This window comes from Gymnoscopelus microlampas (genome assembly GCF_963454915.1).
Source record: "Gymnoscopelus microlampas genome assembly, chromosome: 20".
NCBI classification, from domain to species: Eukaryota; Metazoa; Chordata; class Actinopteri; order Myctophiformes; family Myctophidae; genus Gymnoscopelus; species Gymnoscopelus microlampas.
In genome coordinates, this window is record NC_139957.1 from 12,325,443 (window position 1) to 12,340,717 (window position 15,275).

The window sequence follows — 15,275 nt, forward strand, 5'->3', positions numbered from 1 at the left end:
AGGGGTGTTCAATGGGTAGCCAATCACAGTGCAGGGTTTGGGGGGTACAATGGGTGGCCAATCACAGTTCAGCAAATGTCAATGTCCCAACCTCACATATAGGGACGGCTACACCGCCCAAAAATCCACAGGTCCCTGAGGCTGAGGGATGGGCATGACAGGCCGGACCCCCAAGAGACCGGGCGGCCCAGGGGGCCCCTGAGGATAGCCTCCGTCGGGCATACGGCGTCTGTCAGCCCAGTGGTGCTCTTCTTCCATGCGTCTCCAGTACATGTCCTCTTCATAACGCCTGGAAAGTTTCAGCAGTTTGGGGAAGAAAAAAAAAACAGTGACCTGGGAGTTCAGCAGATTAGACATGGAGAATGTCCACTGATGAACCACTTAAACCCTATATACTTAGTCGACTGGGATCACCCAGCGGTCTATACTTGGTTCCCTCCCGTTTTCCCCTCTACATCAAATCTCCGTGGAAAATACATCTGCACTATTTTCGGCAGATGTTTTCCCCAGAATGGAGACGCAAGTTAAAAAAACAAAAAAACATCAGCTGGTCATCAAAGACCTCATCGTACCTCATTTCCATTCTCCAGCGCTCCTCTTCCTCTCTCCTCCTCCAGAACTCTTCTTTCTGCATCTGCTTCCTCATCTTCTCCTCCTGAATCTTACGGGCACGGATGCTAGGCTTCACCTCCACCTGAAGGTCAGGGTTCACCTTTTTCTAAAAGACCAGGTGAAGAGGAAATGTCAGGACAGATGACGGCATGATCAACTTATGACTTATTGTTTAACCATTCAAAATAGTTCAGTCTAGTGTCCTGGGTCGTGTAGATTACTCGCTTCGGTCTAAAAACCTGTCATGCTAAAAATAACGTTGTCCCAGCTAAAACATGACTTGAAGATCAGTTCTTATCAGCAAGCGACATCAGCCAAAGATAATACATTAGGCATAATAACACTTGTGCCTGCACCTATGAAAATGTATCAACCTTGTACTGCAGTCGATGCCTCCTTCCCTTCAGATGCATCTCCTTCGCGTTGGAGTGCAATATAGAACGATTACATCCCCACATCCACAGCACTGGCCTTCCCCTCTGGTTCATGGCCAGTGGGGTTTGTTAAACAAAAAACAGCTGTCTCCCTATTTGGGCTGCTGCAGTTGTGCACACTTTTTTGCCTTACTAAAAAAAAAGGACAATTTAACAATATAATTTATACTCACAAAAATAACTGATCTACAAGCTAACAATGTGTCGTGATGCGACGTGTTAGCATGTAGATCTTTAGTCTCAGACCATTGCTATTGGGCACAAACACTCTTCCAATATTTCATAAATTGCCTATTTAGTGGCGAAAATAGGCGATGCAAGGTGTTGTGAGTTTGCAGATGGCATTGGATGAAGTGAACAGCCAACAAATACGATAAAACCCGAAATTGTGTCTACTAATGACTTCATCCTTACTGCTCCAAAAGACCACAGCTAGAGAAGTTATTATTTGTAGCAGGGCCTTATTTTTCAATCAAAAGTTACCGTAAACTTACCATAGACATTAGTGAACACCCAACCTCTAATCGTAAATACACACAAAAAAATGAATTGATTAACTGATAAGAATTTGCAAATCAAAATTTTTATCATGCAAAAACAAACAAAACATCACTATTAACACACAATCCCATTCAAAGATTCTTAGTATTGGTTTACTTAAAACTGTGACATTCCGTTTTACATTTTACTGAGGAGTCACTAGTCCACAGATGCTTTGACTAATGGACAGCATACAAATGCAATAAATCACAATAATTTAATTAAAAAAAAAAAGGAAAACAATGACCGTTTCCATTTGCAAGGGCCAGGAGTGAACTAATGGTCATTTGACTGCATGGTTAAACTAGGTTATACACTTGTTATTCTACGAGGCACAGAACTTCAAGAAATGTTAGGTTTGGAAACGCACGCCTGGTCGACGTCCATCACTACACAAGTTGGCAGAGACTTTGCGTGCAAAGCACGCTCTGTGAAACCAGCTTCACTCTTTATTAGTGATGAGTGTTTGAACCACTTTCAACCTGGTGTCCCTATTTTGGGCACGTCATAGGTGCAAATTGTCCAAAAAAAAAAGTTTCATAATTTTTAAAGTGAAAATGGAAGTCGTTTTCTTTATTCATTGTGTGATAAGTACATAGGGGTTCAATGGCTTAAACCCTATATACTTAGATGGGTGTGCAAGGGGTCTGTAATTGGCCCCGTCCTTTTCTATCACTCATCAATCTCTGCCGATCTACAAGCTCACACAATGCCTTGTGACGTGTAGTGAGACGATTTTTGTTTTCACTGAATGTTTGCCTATTACGACAAGCCCCGAATAGGGACGCTAGGATTCATGTGGTTGAACTGGTTAAATGCAGAGCTATACTAATCAAACAGGAATACAGCAAAAACACAGTACAGAGCATAATGGCAACAAGGTGAAGAATGAAGTCATTGTCAAACACCGCCAGGAGACGTCAACATTCAAAGGGGACCTACTGACCAACAGAGTTGATCTTGGGGGCGGAGGCCTTCTTGACGGGGGCGGTGGAGTTGGCAGACGACAGACTGTTGCCGAGCGCCCCCCCATCACTGTTTATTCGCCATCCTAGGCAGCATGATAGCAAGCCATGTTCAGCCATTGCTTGAGCATCATGCAAATTGCTGTGTGGCTTTGATTGATTGAATTCTTTATCAGCAGTTTGCAAAAAGTACAGAGGCACAGTAAGGCCTACACAATAATGCTAAAAGGATAACACAAAAATCCCTGAGGGCTTGTTTCCATTGTGGTCCTGCGTATTCAATTCATAAAGGCCGAGTTCTGTAGGTGGACACATGTTTTTTTTCTAAAATGAAATTATAGCTATTCAATAAAGGCTTTACCTTCAAGAAGGATTTCCCCTTTTCTTTTCAATTGAAAAAAATGTATTGCACATCATGCTGAATATCAGTATTGTGGTAAGATCTAAAAACACTGCAGCATGATTTAATACCACAACACAGTCACAGACAAACGTTGGTAATCATTCCAGCGTGCGTCAGTACGGCCAATGCTCTCATATCATAAATCTCATATTTGGGAACACACCTGTTGACATCTTTGCTTTAATTGCCAAAACACGTCAAAGCTAAAGTTCCCCTTATGACTTATGAAGCTGTAAAAGGATTGGCTTATGTCTTTATTAAACCAGATATGCAAATATGTTCTGTTTTTTTTGTCCTTCCAAACACCTGAACCAAGCATAGAACTTGCGTACCGGTCATATATGCATACATCTGTGCCAAATATACACAGTATAGAGACAAGTACACAACGTCCAGTAAGCCTGCCTGTATGTGGGCGTGTGTATATTGAATGAGGGTTAATATCTTTTGAGACCGTTTACAATCCATTATGTTCCTAAATAATGTGTTTATCGGTGTCAGCCAGGGGTCTATAATGGGCCCCCTCCTTTTTTACCCCTTTACAAATATCTACAATCTCACAGTGCGACACGTTGAAAGATTGTAGTCAGATTAATGTAGTTAACCACATTAATCCTGGTTTACCCATTTTGGGCATGCCATTATAGGCAAAGGTTTAAAGACTTAAAAAATATGTTTATCAAAGTTCTCAAATTTTGAAAAATAGTCAATGTATAAAACTTCATAAGACAAGCTGTGAGCTTGTATCCCAAAGTACAAATTAGTGCTTACGTGGTTAAGCCTAATCCATAGGTAAAATGGTGTCGCTGGTCAAAAAGAACTGATCTATGCGAGCAAGTGACACATGATGGTAATACATGGTAGCATAAAATAAATACATTACCTTCTGATGCTTGGCCACACGGATATGAGCGGCGTAAGCGTCGGCTCCGGTGCAGGAGACGTCACACAGCTCACAGCGGAGCTGGTTCTGGACGCCGCGGGCAGAGCTGCTGGTTCCTCCACTGCTGCTGCTGCTGCTACTGCTGCTCTGAGACACCTTGAGAGCCGCTTCCTTCTTCTTGTGCTTCTGGCCCTCTAGGTGCTCCTTGTATGTCTGGTTGGAGAGGAAGGGGGGTTACTATTCCTTCATTTGAGACACCATTTGCTTCAAATGTAGGACGTATAATGCAAGCCAAGCATGGCGTTTCAGCATAAAATCTAATCATGTATTAAGTCGGACAAACCTGCAAAGTTTGTTAAACTAATTTGATCAGTGTAAATGTAGAATTGATATACAGCTTTTCAAGGTACTCAAACAAGCTTGTAGATCAGGTTTGTTTTTGGTCTATAACAACATGCCCAAAATAGGGAGGCGAGGTTCAAAGTGATCCCCACCAGTCTTTAGGCTTCAAAGACCACTTGAGAAAGAGGTACTCTAACCCACCGTTTCCCAATAACTTCTTTCAATCTGTCTTCTGACTGGAAAAGCACTACTTCTTAAATCAAGTCTAACACTGGCATGAAGCAACCAATAGATTACATCGTGATCCCTGCCCACTTTCCACAATTCTGTCCTTCTAAGTTGGAGCAGGAAGGGACAAATATTTAGACTAAAATAAAGTCTTGATGTGGGCATAGATTTGCAAGTAAGTCAGGTCAGTGTTCTAGTTAACCAAAGTTATTCATGGATATAAATGTGAATATTAATTCCTATTCATGAAAATTTTATAAAACCTATTTGCCTACAATTTTGAGGTATTTCTACTTTACTTGAGTATTTCCAATTTCCAATACTTTTACTTCTACTCCACTACATCTCAGAGGCAAATATTGTACTTTTACTCCACTACAATTATTTGAAAACTTTAGTTACTAGTTACTTTTAAGATATAAATGATTACATTATAAAACATACCTTAACCACTTTAGCCTTATTTTATACATAGTCTATTTGAAAATAGCCGATCTACAAGCTCACAACGCGTCGCAGCGCGACGCGTTGTGAGCTTGTAGATCTGCTATTTTCGACGTGTGCGACAGTGAAACGTGTCTGGGCGGAAACAATTGCTTGACAGTTTGGTTCCGCATCGACAGTTTCTCCACAATTTAGAGACAAATGTGGGCACATAATCATAAATATGATGATCCTAATATACAATTGAGAGTGGCGCGCATGCGCGTCCGACACGGTACGACCGACCGTGTACCGTCTACTGTCACTACGGTCCTTTTCAACCCCAAAACAAGCCCCAAAAGAAGCGCGACCATCCGCTTACAATAAGCGGACATGGCAGTTGCCAGGTTCAGAGAAACAAGCAACCAGGTTAATGAAAACAACCGCAAAGCCACGGCGTCCTCTAACATTAGTCAACCCAGTACAATGCTCGGTGCAGATAAACACTTGTTGAACCAAACAGTGCGTCAAATGAATGTCTATTTACTGCTAGTAAAACAGTCAAATTACAGCAGCATCTCCTTCTAGCGTTAAACTCGTGTTACTCCAGTGGTTCTCAAACTTTTTCATGTCAAGGACCCCCAAATAGACGCTTATTACCCCACGGACCCCCATTTGAAAAGATAAGCCAGGGACCCCAATAAGAGAAGGTTTTTACGGCTCTCTAGCAGTGATTCTCAACCATTTTAACTTCAAAGGACGGACCCCCAGTTTGACATCCATTAGGCTATTGACCCCCATTTAATGGCATTTATATCTCTGGGACCCCAATTTATATTGTAAAATCAATGTTAATTTAACTCTGAGTGTCCCCAAATGGAACCAAATGGACCCGTTAGGGTCCATTTGGTTCCATTTGGACACTCTCAGAGTTACAGACCCATAAGGGTCCATTTGGTTCCTATCCATCATTTAGCTGGGGACCCCCTGGAACCCCCTCAAGTACCCCTGGGGGTCCCCGGACCCCACTTTGAGAACCAATGAGTTATATCACCACTTTTAACAGCCTGCTCAGGGACTACAGATGAAAGCTAGCTTCTGGCTAACTCTGGTTCATTACACGGATGTGAAAACCAACATGTTTTTTAATGTGCACTGTGTCCCTGGTAAATAAATAAACATGATAGCAATACTGTTGATAATGTAATCATTTAAAACGTCACTGCCATGCAGAAGTTGTAGGCATACTTTTATAGCCGTTAGCACTGGTTAACCCAGTTTCAGAGGCTGCTTAAAGTTAGTTTTAGCAGATCTACAAGCTCAATTTTAACAGACAAGATATAACAAATGCAATGTTGATTAAAAGCTGCATTCTGCGTTATATAATGAATTGTTATGGACAGGTCGATTGTGACATAAGTTTATGAAAACAAACCAACAGAGTCCTGGGGCCTGAAACAAACGTAACCTGGCGTTTGCACTTAATTCATTTAAGGCCCGTACATGTACATAAACGTTCAAATATAAAGTTCTTACCTCATGGCCACGGATGTGACAATTCTGTTCGAGCCCTCAGAAGTAACCGTATCTTCAGTATTGTTCAATAAAAAGCATTTTAATCCGATCGGTGGCCATTTTCTCAGCATGTCCGCCATGCTTTCAACTGCATTACCCATCGGTTGGTAGGTGTACTGCACTCTGATAGACTGTGCCAGCTATGAGCAAATGGCCACCGATCGGATTAAGATGCGTTTTTATTGAACAATACGGAAGATACGGCTACTTCTGAGGGCCCGTACATAATTATAACATCCGTGGCCATGGGGTAAAAACTGTGTTTGAAATCTGAACGTTCATGTAGTCCAAAAAAGGCGGGAAAAAATACAAATAAAGTAATAAAGGCGGGAAAATAAGTAATATTACTCACCTCAGACAAAAGACGACGAAATGAAAGTAGATCAGTGATATATGAACCGAAATCAAGTAGAACAGTTTCCATAGTAATCTATCATCGACCGGAGAGACCTAGTATCGAGCGACCTAGCATCCGCTGGAAACCTTGAGAAGTGAGCCGAGCTCTGCGGGAACGGTGGATTTAAGGGGCGGGACAAACCAACAAGGGCTGTGATTGGTCTGACAAGCAGACATGCGTACATGCAAGAGGGCATCCCCGGGAATGCCCTCTCACGTGTACGCAAGCACAGCCCCCCCCCCCCGCCCACACCCACACAGTTACACGCACGCACATGCGCACGCACCCAAACAACTCTATGACGTGCACACACAAACACGACACGAACACGACACAAGCCCCGCCCCCCTTCCCCACACACACACACACACACACACACACACACACACACACACACACACACACACACACTCTATTACAAGCACGCACATGCGCACGAACCAAAAATAGATACATTTGTTTTCAATGCAAACGTCATTTCACTAATTTAAAAGTTAAAGAGAAGAAGTTAGCGAAATATATAACAGCAATAATAATAATAATAATAATAATGAATATTGATAATAATAACATTATATATATTGTTTTAAATAAGAAATACATCAACTCTAAATTAGAATTAACAATGCAAGGAATAAATATAATAGCAACAGAATAAGAATAATAAAAACAACAAAGCTAAAAAAACAAAACAACTGGGGAGCAATTAATCTTTGGAATTATTCAGTAGTAGTATTATCTGATTATATGATTGAATATTATTGAATAAACACTGGTTATTGTGTTCAATCATTTTAAACAGGGCAGTCATGTTAAAAAACATCAACAGTGGTGGAACAAGTACTCAACTGTTTTGCTTAAGTAAAAGTATCAATACTGCAAAGTAAAAGTACTCTGTTATAAAAATATGTGCTGACCGATTGTGAGAGACCACTGTTGTTATCAATACTGTACAATCAATTGAAAAAATAGCATACAGATGTGTCTACAGTGCCACAACTGTACAGTTAAGCCAGATCAAAGTGAAAGTATCAGTAGTTAAACCACTGTGCACAGTAGTTGAGATTTAGACCCAAGACCTGATCTGTGTGTGTGTGTGTGTGTGTGTGTGTGTGTGTGTGTGTGTGTGTGTGTGTGTGTGTGTGTGTGTGTGTGTGTGTGTGTGTGTGTGTGTGTGTGTGTGTGTGTGTGTGTGTGTGTGTGTGTGTGTGTGTGTGTGTGTGTGTGTGTGTGTGTGTGTGTGTGTGTGTGTGTGTGTGTGTGTGCATCTCTCACAGACAGACATCTCACTCATTGTTTTTAATCAGTAATTGTGCAATAGTCTCTCTCTCTCTCTCTCTCTCTCTCTCTCTCTCTCTCTCTCTCTCTCTCTCTCTCTCTCTCTCTCTCTCTCTCTCTCTCTCTCTCTCTCTCTCTCTCTCTCTCTCTCTCTCTCTCTCTCTCTCTCTCTCTCTCTCTCTCTCTCTCTCTCTCTCTCTCTCTCTCTCTCTCTCTCTCTCTCTCTCTCTCTCTCTCTCTCTCTCTCTCTCTCTGAGCCCCCCCCCCCCCTCTCTGAACCCCACACCTCCCATTGTTTGAACAAACCTCTAATTTGCATGTGTAAGGAACATTCCCTAGCAGAGAAAAGAGAGACGTCCAGGTATCTTAAAGGCATTTTAAGGTAAACAGTCCTCTCCCGCATTCATTGAAAAACTCCCACCAATCATTTATGTTAGGTGGGTGTATGCCTTGCCCATGTATCCAGGTATATCACCTTTTTCACCCAGTACTTCTTCACAGCTTGTTCTCAGCAACCAAAACAAAACCATCTGGAAGGAAGTGAAAATTACAGAACAGGAAGCAGTTGCTGAATATATAGAGAAAAGTGTATTGCGCCCTCTGGTGGGAACAACATGCTACAACACCTCTAAAGTTTCCAGTAGCCCTATGACTCATATGGGTATAAATGACCATAACAATGATAAGATCAGAAAATCAGAATATAGAGCTTTAACGTACGGTAGGGTTAAAACAAAAGGTTTTTTGTTAAAAGGTTAAAGCACCATATTCTGATAGTAATCATTACTATAGAGCTTTGTTCAGTTACAGGAGTCTCCATGTCTCTCCAGCTCTTTATTAAACAGAAAATACAATATCAGGTAGGTGACAAATTCAGCCAATCAGGAGAAAGTACCCATTTAATCAGCTTAATTTTTATAGCGTTCCAGTTCCAATTCTGTCTGCTCATTTCTTTGTCTCACCACTTCCAATTGTTTAATCTATATCCTGTCTTAGTTCTCCATCCTGATTGGATACAATTGGTATCCTGACCTGAACATTTCTAAGTGAATAAGTGTACATCTGGATACAGTGTCTTCATATACATTCATATTCAGATTGAAGTAATCTTTAAATATTAGTTAAAAGGTTGAAGCTCTATATAGTGATACATACTGAGATAGGATGATGCCTGTATAATACATGTAACAATTCAATGTCAGAGTTCAAATATAAACGCCAACACAATGAGTAGGGCACAACAGGGAATCGAACCGCAGCATAAGAGTTCTTACCTTGAACACCAATCTTCACTGCAAAGAAGCAGCTCTTCACTGAACAAGCAGCATAGTTCCTACCTTATGTCTTCTTCTGGTGAATTTTCTTCTTCGACTTTATATCCTGAAAAGACAGAGGCAAAAAAAAAGTGTTCAGTTGTGTAGGCCTACATGACCATGGTCACATTTAGGAAAACATGTTTGCACCCTTGTGGATGTAGCTTTGCCAGCCCCATCCACACTTCTAATTACCAGAGGTGGAAAAATAGCTAAAATGTTACTAAGTAAAAGTATCACCAAATTGTAACCAAATGGACCCTTACTGGTCTAACTCTGATAGTGTACACATGTAACCAAATGGAGCCTTGCATTGGTTCACTGGTCTAAAAGGAATCAAATGGACCCCAACAGGTCCATTTGGTTCCAGCTGTACACTGTCAGAGTTGAAATGTAAACGTTTAAGAACCATTGGTTTAGATGACACTATAAACCATTGGAACAGAGTGTAGATTGAAAGAGTTTTCCTTCACTCTGTTATGAAATACAATTCCTCACTTTGTCCATTTCAATGTCACTAATTAACGACTAGTTCTCCAAACTGAATTATTTTAAACAAAGCTGTTAAAAGTTGGTGGTTAATAATAATCTTTAGTTACCTGCTTGCCAGTGTGAAGGGCTGGAGTTCCATCTGAACTGAACCAAACGGACACCTGGAGTCTGTCTCACACCTGAGCTCTATTTATACCCAATTAATTACTGCTCACCACGCCTAGAGCCCGCCCCCCTATATAGCTCACTGTGTTAATGTGCTCTCTACACGCTCCAAAGGTCCAAATAAGCATTTTGAAGAATTTTTGGGAAAAACCTGTTGAACACAACTATGGGGTCCCCCTGACAAAGCATCTTCTTCAGATAGGGGTCCAGAACCCGGCAAAATACACATTAATTTGGGTGTCCTTGACATGAAAATGTTATAGAACCACTAGTCTGGTAGGAAGGGGGGGGGGGGGGGGGTCACATGCCCCCGAAAGATATATATTTCTAACCTACCTTTTTAGAATCCTTAAGGTGTCTAGTTAATGAATTTTGATGTTCCCAGAGACAGTTATTGTCCATATGTTTTTTTTTTTTTATCATATGTTGTGTCCATCCTGGATTTTCGGCTGTGAAAAATAAAAACTTCAAATCAAAATCTTCAAATCAGCTCCTGAACTATACATAATACATCCGACAGAAACGATTCACCCCATTTTATTTTCGTCTTTTCATGACAAATAGATTGATATGTAGATGCCATAGTTCCATCATGTTTAGTGCATAAAAACCCAAATCAACACAAAGAAATGTTAAAATTCGCCTAAACAAGATCACAACTCCTCCCCCATGCACCCTATTGATATATTTTTTTCTAACATTTGCATTTTTACAATCTTCAAGATGTGTAGTAAACAAATGTTGTTGTTCCCCACTTGAAATATTGTGGGTTGGATGTTTATTCTGGCATATTGGATGCTATAGTGAATTTCCACAAATGCAAAAAAGAGAATGTAAAATTTACATAAGGTCTTAACTATACATTATTCTGAGACAAATGTCCCATTTTTTGTTTCATTTTCGCATGAGGCATTGAGGGAGATGGCTAGTGACATAACAATAACATTTATGGAACATTAACACTAAAGGAAATGCTAAAATGTGGGCAAATCAATAGGCAGAATTGGGCCAGAGGACCTTTACCTACTAGAGAGACAGTGTAGTGTCTCAGTAAACTATAGGATCATAGAATACAGAGAGACAGTGTAGAGTCTCAGTAAACTATAGGATCATAGAATACAGAGAGACAGTGAAATCATGTCTCAGTAAACTATAGGATCATAGATGTCACGGTCCGCTCCTCGGGCCGTGTCTGGCCGCGTACTCTGTCATGTTTATTTGGACCTTTTGCCCTAAGAGTGTACAAATGGAACCAAATGGACCCGTTAGAGTCCATTTGGTTCCATTTGTACACTCTCAGAGTTACAGACCCATAACGGCCCATCATTTGGTCCCTAACTATGGCATGGCCAGAATATCACTAGTGTAGTCCAAGGGGCAGACTAATGTCTCCAAGGGGCAAATAAAAAAATGCCTCTGGTGATAAACCCGCCCCACATTTGCATACTGGGCCCTGATTGGTCCCTCACAACTTCGGAGGGAGAGAAATCCAATCTCTATTGAGAGGGGCCAGACGTAATCTGCCAAGGGCATTTTTTTTTTGCAATGGCACTATGGCAGATTCGTCTGGAACCAGGCTATAACTACCCATCATTTAGTTGTGGACCCCCTGGAACTCCCTCAAGGACCCCTGGGGGTCACCGGACCCCACTTTGAGAACCAATGATTTATGACATCAGAGATCTTCATACATGCGTATTTATGGATTTATGTATTTATGGGAAACCGCTGATCCGGCCGATTCCCCACCAGGCAACGCACTTCTTTGGCTCCTTTGGGGTACACGTGCCAGGTTTGGTTCTCGCAATACACGGGTAGTTATGTCAGTTATTATGCAATACTGTACCTGTTTCACCCGTTGTCAGTGTACTTAGGGAAACACATTGATTAACATTGCACTTGGAGGCCCGTCTATGACGTCAGCTCAAGCAGTGATCAAGTGAATGGGGAAGCCATATGTTTAAAGGGACGGCCCTGTTGAGAGCATGAGCTGAGCTGTGATTGTTACGTAAAAGCATGGCTGATTAGAAACACTTATTCAATGGCTGATTAGAAACACTTATTCAATGGGCAGTCTGACAGACAGCTGATTACAGCTGGGGTGTGTACAGTAGGCTATGACTCCCATGTCCTACGTAAACTAACGCCATCCATGCTGGATGCGAAAACGAAATAAAAACTAAATAAAAACTAAGCTACGATGACTAAAACTAAGACTAAATATATTGTCAAATATATAGTCAATCTACAAGCTCACAACGCGTCACGCTGCGACGCGTTGTGAGCTTGTAGATTGGCTATTTTCAGCATGCAACCAAGTTTAAAATCAGCCATTACGACGCCATCAAGGCACCGCCAAAATACATTTTAGTCGACTAAATCAACTGTACATTTAGTCGACTATATCTTATGATATTTAGTCGACTAAAATTAGACAAAAACTAAAACATTTCAGATGACTAAAATATGACTAAAACTACATGGAATTGTATTCAAAAGACTATGACTGAAACTAAATCAAAATTTGCTGTCAAAATCAACACTGGCCATGCCTCATTTCTTAACCACCTGAACTCTTGCCATGATGAGGGCCACTCACTCCCTCTCGCGCTATCAGCCATATATATTTTTGGCACGCTCTATAGAGCGTACCAACGCGGCGTCACCACGGGGAGCGTTGGCATTGGGCGTGGCATTGGGCAATGTTAAGTCAACCTGGTTTTTACCCCTCAAAGATGTCCGCCGCTACCAAAAGACACTTGTTGACGCCCCTTTCAGGAATTTTGGCACGCTCTATAGGCAGTGGTGGAAAGTAACTAAGTACATTTACTAGGTGCATAATGATGAGTAGCCTACTTTCAACTTTTGGTACTTTAAGTACATTGTGATACCAATTTTTGCACTTTTACTCAAGTAGGCCTACATTTTGAATTCTGGACTTTTCATTGTAACAGAGTATTTCTATATAGCCTATTGATCAGTAGCAGTATTGATACTTTTACCTAAGCAAAACATTTGAGTACTTTTTCCGCCACTGTGATGTGTTCAGTGCAGGATACCAGCGCTTACAGTCTAGTCTTATTATAGCCTGGTCCTTGAAATGAAAAACTTAACACTGTGTGTGTGTCTGCACAAACTAAAAGCCACAGCACCTGCTATGACCAGCGCCAAAAAAAAGACCTTGGCTTTCCAACAAGCTCTTCAGCGAGCCAGGCTTCAACCAAGGTCACACTTTAATAACAACACTTGACACATTGCTAATTACGGTCTAATCAACCCGTTTCTTTGCCCAATCAGCACAACACACTCATACCCTTTGACGCATGACATCCTTGAGTCAATTATTTCTATAGGCACAGTTATCAGATCATTTTGCTGTGGCGCTGTGACGCGTTGGTAGTTTATTCCTTTTTTTTAGCAAGCGAAAATTCGGCTTGTAGACTAGACCAGGGGTCTTCAACGTTTTCAGGCCAAGGACCCCCTAGATGAGAGAGAGATGAAGCAGGGACCCCCTCTATATTGTAAAAAAAATAATATAAAATCACACCCAGTGTGAAGTGGGCGGTGTGGTCACAGTGGTCATCACAGTGATGGAAGTTCACTTAAAGAAAAGTAATATTTCTGAAGTGTGTGGTGATATCTATAGTTATTAATTTCATCATGCGTCTTGTTAGCTAATCACAGTACTGGGTTAAGGGTGTGAATAGAGGTGTACAATGGTTGGTCCACAATGGGTGATTCACTTAAAAAAAAAAACATACCTGTGTTTTTTTTTTAAGTGAATAGTCCTATTTATAGGGCTATGCACATGTGTCATGTGTTTCACTAGCCAATCACAGTCCTGAATAGAGGCAGCCAATAAGGTCAGCCAATCATATTACAGCTAGTGGTCATCACAGTGATGGAAGCTCACTTAAAGAAAAGTATAGACTTGCATTGAATGTGTAGGGGTTAGGGGTGCACAATGGTGGCCAATCACGGTGCAGGGTTAGGGGGGTACAATGGTGGATAGTATAGATTTGCATTGAATTATGTAGGGGTTAGGGGTGTACAAATTGTGTTTCAGATTAAACTGTTGTTTATTTGGTCTGCTCTTTTTTCCCTCTCCACCAAACACCTCTTTGCCCAAAATAGCCGATCTACAAGCTCACAATGCCTCGCAGCGTGAGGCATTGTGAGCTTGTAGATCTGCTATTTTTTGGCTAAAGTTCTCCTCAGCATAGTGATGCTAGGGTTCAAGTGGTTAAGGTAAAAAAAAATATCATAATCACACAAAGATTTGGCGGACCCCTGTAGTAACTCTGAGGACCCCCTAGGGGTCCCAGACCCCCTATTGAAGACCCCTGGACTAGACCTCAAGTGACAGTTATTGTGCTGTAACTTGTGCTATAATAGCAGACATGATTAGCTCGTCTTTCCTACATCAGACAAGACTACGAATTTAACACAGTAGCCTAATAGGCAATACAGTGTCTTTTGGCTGATACAGGGTCACTTTAATTTGACTGAATGAATGCATGCATTCTTCTATGCGCACAGCAGTGGTGGAAAAAGTACTCCAACTTTTTTTTTTACTTAAGTATAAAGTAACAATACCACAATACAACACAATATTGTTTTACTCTGTTACAAGTAAAAATTCGAGATTCAAAATTTACTTGAGTAAAGGTATAAAAGTATTGGCATCAATGTACTTAAAGTACCAAAAGTAAAAGTACTCATTATGCAGAAATGTCCCATAGAAATGTCCCTTAGAAATCTTTCGAAAATAGCATTATCTACAAGCTCACAACGGCATTGTGAGCTTGTAGATCGGCAATGTTCAAATAGCCGCAGTATAGGGCTGAAGAGGTTAACGTATGTTTTGTAATAATAATACAAATCTGCAAAGTAACTAAAGTATTCAAATAATTGTAGAGGAGTAAAACTAAGTACAGTAGCCTACAATATTTGCCTCTGAGATATAGTGGAGTAGCTTATAAAAGTAAACGTATAGAACATTGGAAATACTCCAGTAAGTAAAAATACCTAAAAAAGTACAGTACTTGAGTAAATGTAAATGTACTTTACACCTATGATGCGCACAGACCCGATTCCGAATGACGTCGGCTTCATATCCCAGCGACGCAGAGACGTCCGCGATAATAGTTAATGAAACTTATGTACACACAGTACACAGTTACTAAAGAACTCGGCTGCTGCTCGGTAAATGACCAGCTGCTCCC

General features: G+C 41.0%; 1 long non-coding RNA gene across 1 annotated transcript; it reads right to left on the reverse strand.

Moving 5' to 3' along the window:
• Positions 1–236: 236 nt before the first annotated feature.
• LOC311036714 lies at positions 237–1,030 on the reverse strand. Its single transcript, XR_014599885.1, has 3 exons — positions 987–1,030; positions 573–718; positions 237–289 (listed from the first exon to the last, which is right to left on the reverse strand). It is a non-coding gene; the product is annotated as an uncharacterized lncRNA (long non-coding RNA).
• Positions 1,031–15,275: the final 14,245 nt, after the last annotated feature.